This window comes from Trachypithecus francoisi, unplaced genomic scaffold, assembly GCF_009764315.1.
Source record: "Trachypithecus francoisi isolate TF-2019V2 unplaced genomic scaffold, Tfra_2.0 Contig01585, whole genome shotgun sequence".
Lineage (NCBI taxonomy): Eukaryota > Metazoa > Chordata > Mammalia > Primates > Cercopithecidae > Trachypithecus > Trachypithecus francoisi.
The window spans coordinates 8748019-8755594 of NW_022681444.1; positions in this window are offsets into that span (position 1 = coordinate 8748019).

Genomic DNA, 7576 nt, shown 5'->3' on the forward strand with positions numbered 1-7576 from the left:
ACAGGACAGAATCAGGGCTTTCCAGCCGACCCAAGACTGAGCATTCCTTGTCAGGGATGAGCCAGCACCTCAGGATGCTGGAACCCGGGACCAGGAGACTGCATGGGGTTAGACTTGAGGTTGTCTGGTACACTTGTTCACTCTCTGCGCATCCCCTCACCTTCCTCTGTCTGCCTCACCAATTCTGCCTGTTCCTATGTTGTGTTTCCAAGGTCGCCTGGATATGATGGCCCCACCCATGAGCAACTCCTATTTAGGACTGAACCAGGCATATCAATCATAGGTGGCAGATGGCCAGAGACAGCTGTCCTTGGTCAGGTACCAACCAATCAGACCTTGGTCAGGTTCAATATGGGGGCATGGCTGTTGGGGGCCTAATGCAGGACCCCTCCCTTAGCAGGGAGTGGGTGCAGGGCAGGCAGTATGGCGACATGGGAGAGGTGGAAAGAAGAGCCCAAGGGGAGACAAGGAACAGCAGCCAGGGACATAGGGGGACAACATTCAGGGTGCCAGCCGTGACCAACAGCCACCTGTTGGCAGCACCCTTACGCTCAGCCCTGTGCTGGGCACCTTATATCCTCCCAGCCGCTCTAAGTGGGCACTATTGTCCCCATTTTGTGGATGAGGAAACTGATTCAGAAAGGTAAATTACATGACCTGGGTAATTGTGTAATTAACAAGATGATATGATCAATATGGGGCCAGGCATAGGGGCTCACACCTGTGATTCCAGCACTTTGGGAGAGCAAGGCCAGTAGATCACCTGAGATCAGGAGTTCGAGACCAGCTTGGCCAACATGGTGATACCCCATCTCTACTAAAAATACAAAATTAGCCAGGCGTGGTGGCGCACTCCTGTAATCCCAGCTACTCCAGAGACTGAGGCAGGAGAATCGCTTAGAACCCGTGAGGCAGAGGCTGCAGTGAGCCGAGATTGTGCCACTGCACTCCAGCCTTGGCAACAGAGCAAGATTGTCTCAAAAAAAAAAAAAAAATCAATATGGAATTACCATTTGCCAAACATTTTCCATGTGCTGGATACATCAATACCATTAGCAATACCATCTTATTTCAAGCAATCCTCACCCAAGACCTGTAAGTGTTATTAATAGCCTCATTTTCTAGATGAGGCAATAGAAGCTCAGAGAGGTTAAGTAACTCGATCAAGACCACGCAGCCATTGGTGGGGCAGAATTTTTTTTTTTTTTTTTGAGACAGAGTCTCTATCTGTTGCCAGGTTGGAGTGCAGTGGTGCGATCTCAGCTTGTTGGCTCACTGCAGCCTCCTGGGTTCAAGCGATTTTCCTGCCTCAGCCTCCCTAGTAGCTAGGACTACATGCGCACACCACTACACCCAGCTAATTTTTGTATTTTTAGTAGAGACAGGGTTTCACCATGTTTGCCAGGATGGTCTCGATCTCTTGACCTCCCGATTTGCCCACCTCGGCCTCCCATAGTGCTGGGATTACAGGCGTGAGCCCCTGCAGCTGGCCGGTGGGGCAGAATTTGAACCCTAGTCTGTGCACTTCCAGAGACCATCTCTCTTTCTTCAATACCTCGGTGCCTCTTGGTCTGCCAGAGCGGAGCCTGAGTCACCCGGTGAGTGCGCTGAGCCAGCATTCAGCAGGGCTTAGCGGACGTGGGCAGAATAGCCAATGTGCCTGTCTCTCTGGGCCTGGGGGACTGACTGGCCAGAAGGTCGGGACCTCTAGTCCCCATCCACTCAGCCTCTGCCCTGCACTGCCAAGGGCACTCAGCTCTCACCATAAAGCTGTTTCAACTTAACTCTGACAGTCACATTTATCATTAAAAATAAATGTATCTTGGCTTCCTGTGGCGTGGAAATCTACTGTGCGGTGATTCAATGGGCTTGTCACCCCTCACGGTTAGGCACGGGGAGCTGAACGACTGGATGGTCTCCAACGCCAGCTCCTTATTTTCTGCGGCTGGAGCCAGAAATGTACAGTGGGCTGACATTTAATTTAGAATCCAACATACCTTGACATAAACCCATAATACAAAGGCGGGGGTGGGGGTGGGGGCTGCCAAGCCTGGTGGGGGGTGGGGGGAGTCCAAGTGACAGGGCGAATTTCTTTCTTTCTTTCTTTTTATTTTGCTTTGTCAACATTGAGTGGTGATGACAGATGAGAGGCCGTGATCAAAGGCGAGAATTAGCACGGAGAGAATGTGTGTGTGTGTGTGTGTGTGAATGTGTGTGTGCGTGAATGCGTGTGCGTTTGTGTGTGTGAATGTGTGCGTGTTTGTGTGTGTGAATGTGTGTGCGTTTGTGTGTGGTTGTGTGTGTGAATGTGTGTGCGTGTTTGTGTATGTGAATGTGTGTGCGTTTGTGTGTGGTTGTGTGTGTGAATGTGTGTGCGTGTTTGTGTATGTGAATGTGTGTGCGTGTTTGTGTGTGATTGTGTGTGAATGTGTGTGCGTGTTTGTGTGTGAATGTGTGTGCGTGTTTGTGCGCATGTGTGTGAATGTGTGTGCGTGTTTGTGTATGAGTGTGTGTTTGTGTGTGTATAAGTGTATGTGAATGTATGTGCGTGTTTGTGTGTGTGAATGTGTCTATGTGAACGTATGTGCGTGTTTGTGTGTGTGAATGTGTCTGTGTGAACGTATGTGCGTGTTTGTGTGTGTGAATGTGTCTGTGTGAATGTGTGTGCGTGTTTGTGTGTGTGTTTGTGTGTGCACGTGTATGTGAGTGTGTGTGAATGTGTGTGTGTATGAGTGAGTGTGTGTGAATGTGTGTGCGTGTTTGTGTGTGCATGTGTGTGAATGTGTGTGCGTGTTTGTGTGTGCATGTGTGTGAATGTGTGTGCGTGTTTGTGTATGAGTATGTGTGTATGAGTGTATGTGAACGTATGTGCGTGTGTGTGAGGTGTCTGTGTGAATGTGTGTGCGTGTTTGTGTGTGTGTGTGTGCGTTTGTGTGTGCACGTGTGTGAGTGTATGTGAGTGTGTGTGAATGTGTGTGTATGAGTGTGTGTGTTTGTGTGTGAGTGTGTGTGCGTGTGTGTGCGTGTTTGTGTGAGTGTATGTGAGTGTGTGTGACTGTGTGTGTGTATGAGTGTGTGTGTGTGTTTGTGTGTGTGTGTGAGTGTGTGTGCGCGCAGCCTTTGTGTCAATTCATGGGTGCCTGGGTGGTGGGTCTGTGCCCTGAGCCCACTGGAATGCTGTGTGTGGCATCTTGTGATGTGTCTGAGGCTGGACTGTCAAGGCTGAGGCTAGAACCCAGGAACAGGACAATGTGGTCACTCCAGGTGAGGACAGCACCTGCCAGTTCTGTCTTTGTGTCTCTAGCCCTTCCCACAGGTCTTCTAACACCGTCAGTGCTCAATAAATGCAGAGCAGAAAGGGGAAACGTGATTTTAAAAGCTGGATGCAGAGTTCCTCTTAGGGAGAAAACTGACTTTTTTTTTTTTTCTTTTTTCAGCAGAACATCCTGATGGACTGACTATTTAGGTGTGAAAAGCAGAGGCTCGAGGCTGACCTGGGAGGAGAAGCTGCAGGAAACCCAGCAAGAAATGCCCAGGTGGAGGGGTGGAGGTGAGACAGCATGAGGTAGGGGGCAGAACCCCCAAGCAGTTGGGGTTCCGGGGAGGGCCCACAGTGCTGGGAACCACAGCACTGACACAATACACACCAGGGGATGTTCGCTCTTGCATGGAAAGTGATTTTCAGTGTCATGCTGCAGAATCCCATTCATTATCCTCCAATCCTTGGTATAAAGTCCTCCCTGCTCAATAGTCTTGTGTTGGTGATGGTTTGGGGAAATGAAAAGAGTGGGCCCTACCTCACACCAAAGTCCAGGAAAGGAAGAGGGAGCTGTCCAGCACAGGTGGGGAGGGGAGAAGAGGGGTCCTATGAGGACCCAGAATTCAGACCGAGCAGGAAATCCAACCAGGGGTTGAGGAAGGAGTACCAGAGCCTGTATCGCTTCAATCTGCATTTTAGAGACACATTCCAACCTCACAGATGCAGAATTTGGGGACCCCTGGGCAGCTAACACTTGGGGTACAAATGTTTCTTGTTGAATGGGAGGAACTGGGTGTGGTAAATGAAATTCCTGCACGGAAGTCTGAATACAACCGGTGGCCGCATCCCGACCAAACAACAAGAGGCCAAACTTTCAAAAATGCTGCGTCTTCTTCTCATCCTTCTGTTAGATTCTGTCTACCAGAATTCCACCATCTGAAGTCCCTGGGGTGCAAATCCGGTTCGTTGTTAATTCCTCCAGCTCTCATGTATGGTGGCTTGTGTCACGTGTTTTGCAGTTTTGCATTGCGAGTTCCATCTTTGTTAGAGTTTTATCCGTGGGAATCAGTGTGTCTAGGCCGGGAGTCTGTCTCTCCCTGGAGGATGAGCTTGTATTTCCACAAGGCACCGGAAGACACTCCAAACCTTGGACTGCTTGAAGTTTAGTTCCCGTCTTGCATGTGGAATAAATTCAGATCCAAAATATTCATGAGGACAGGCCTGTGGTTATTAATTTATGGGGGAAATTTTTTCCTTGTCATCTTCCTAGTTTCCTTGTCATCTTCCTTTTTCCCCTGCAGAGCGAATTTTCCTACTCTGCCAGTTCATTCAGGGTGTGGCCCTGGCTTTAGTTTGGGTCTGGCTCCCTGCCTCCTTGGGGCCCAAGGCCTGTGTCCTGGGCCATGACACCCAAGGCCATGGTGCCCATAACTGGTGATGCCTTCGGCCTCCATGGCTTCAGCCCCAGCTGCTCTGGGTTTCCTACTGCTTTTTGTTTCCTATTTGGCTGTGCCTTGAAAAGGATCCAAGTAATTGTATCCAAGTTTTTGTTTGGGTGTCTGGTCTGCCATATTGTTGAAAGCAAAAGTCTCTTCTTCTCGAACGCCTATTTTTATTTTCTTTCTTAAATTTTAAAGTCAAATTTACATATATTAAGATGGACACATCTTAAGGGTACCATTGGGGAGTTTTGACCACCATGCCAATCAAGACTCAAAACATGGCCAGGCGTGGTGACTCACACCCGGATTCCCAGTGCTTTGGGAAGCCCAGGCGAGAGGATCGCTTGAGCTCGGGAGTTTGAGACCAGCCTGGGTAACATGGTGAGAATCCATCTCTACAAGAAACAGAAAAAATTAGCTGGGAGTGGTGACGTGTGCCTGTGATTCCAGCTACTGGGAAGACTGGTCCCTTGAGCCCAGGAGCTTGAGGCTGCAGCGAGCCATGATCGTGCCACTGCCCTGCCCTCCAGCCTGGATGACAAAGCAAGACCCTGCTTAAAAAAAAAAAAAAAAAAAGATGGCGGGGTGCTGTGGCTCATGCCTATAATCCCAGCACTTTGGGAGGCTGAGGCGGGTGGATCACAAGGTCGGGACTTCAAGACCAGCCTGACCAATGTGGTGAAACCCCGTCTCTACTAAAATACAAAAATTAACCAGGCGAGTGGCAGGTGCCTGTAATCCCAGCTACTCGGGAGCCTGAGGCAGGAGAATCGCTTGAACCTGGGCAGCAGAGGTTGCAGTAAGCCGAGATTGTCCCATTGCACTCCAGCCTGGGTGACAGAGTGAGACTCTGTCTCGAAACAAACAAAAAAGACAGAATATTTCTGTCACCCTAGAAAGTTTCCATGCCCCTTTCCAGTAGCTTCCCCTGCAACCACCGTTCTGATTTCTGTCAGCTTATTTTTGCCTTTTCTTACCTTATGTAAATGGAGACCTGCAGGGCGTACTCTTTTGGGTCTGGCTTCCTTCGCTCCTTCACTCCCCAGGTGAGCTGTGGGTGCATCCATGTTGTGTGTACATTGGCAGCTCACTCCTTTTTACTGCCGTGTATTTCATCATACGGTTCTGCCACAATCTGCTTAACCATTTTCCTGTTGGTGGGCATTTGACCTGCTTCCAGTTGGAGCTGTTGAGAACGGTGTTGCTGTGGACATTTGTGCACTTGTCCCTGGTACACATATGCACACATTCTTTGGTCATATACCCAGGAGTGGAATTGCTGGGTCATAGGGTGGGACTGTGTTTAACTTTATCAGAAACTACAAAATTGCTTTACGATGTGGCTGTCCTATTTGATACCCCCACTAGGAGCACTTGGGGTTCCAGGTTCCCGATTTTCTTGCAACGTCCCTTTGAGTGTCACAGTGAGAGATGGTGGCTGTGGTGTGTGTGCCGGGTGCCCTTGTCACTCACTTGCTCAGTTCATTCATTCAGTCAGTCATTCCACAAACATCCACCCAGCACCTCCTCTGCAGCCTCACCCACTCTGCCTTGTCCTAATTCAGTTTGGGCTCTTGGGATGGGGGGACCACCTGTCCCTGGGTGCAGCTCTGCCCTGGTAGGTATCCCCGTTTGGCACCACTCCTGCCCGAGGGTGTGTCTTAAAGCCGTGGTGGGGAGGGAAGGGCAGATCAATTGTCATCTGTGCCTCCGAGGATGTTGGCATCTGAGTCAAACCTCAGAAAGCTGCCAGTGGTACGGAAGAGCTGCCAATCTCAGTTCTGTTTCCCAGTCACCCCTCCCACCTGCATAGCTGCAAGTACCCAGCACCCTCTAACATCAGTGACCAAACAGCTGTGCCCTTATAAAAACAAAAAACAAACAAACAAAAAAACGGACAAATTGCTTTCTGACATGGCTGTACTGCTTGACACTCCTACTGGCAGAATTATACATTCAAACCCCCAAATCTTCAACTGGCCAGTGGTTATCAATTTGCAGGAGAAATCTTCTCCTGGCACCTTCCTTTCCCCCAGGTAGAATTTCTCCCTGTCTGCCCATTCCCTGGGGGCATGGCCCTGGCTTTAACTTGGCTTCCTAGAGCCCAAGGCTTTGTGGTTGGGGTTCTGGGTGCTGCACTTCTCATCCTCTGGGCCCCACTTTGACGCCCCCGCCTGGAGAAGGAGGTGAAGCTGCGTAGACAGAACCTCGGTTAGAGCCCCACCTGTACTGCTTCTTGATGGGTAGCTCCCTGCCTGAGCCTCGGGGGGACTCACAGGGCCTGGTGTTCCTGAGCAGTGACCCCAACGGAACCCAGGTTTCCTTGCAGGCCTACCCGAAAGCTCTCCCGACCACCCTTGTGCCCTGGGAGACTCTTGTTCTCTCGCCTCTACCCCTACCTCCCACATGCCATCCACCAGCAGGTTCTTTCAACAAATATTTATTGAGTACTACCATGTATAGTTTAGTTCTAACGAACAAATAAGTCATATTCAGTGGTGATAAGAAAACAAAACCATTGGAAGATTGCAGGTGGGGAGAAAGGGGCATGTCATGAGTTGACGGACAATTGTGCACGCTCATTCTAGCTGCTGTGTCGAGGATGGACTCTGAGGGGCTCTGGGGTGGTGGGGACCAGTGAGGAGGTCATATAGAATGGCTGGGGAGGAGGCTGTGAGGAGGTGGTATTTGAAGGACCACATGGGAGGTGCTGAGGGAGTGGCAGTTGCAAAGGCCCCGGGCAGGAACGAGGCTGGTGTGTGTTAAGATGTGAAAAGAGGCCTTGTGTTTGAAGCGGTGACAGGTGGGAGGAGAAATGAGACTGGAGAGAGAATGAGCGATGGAAGGTACACACCGGTGATGAGTTTGGATAGCA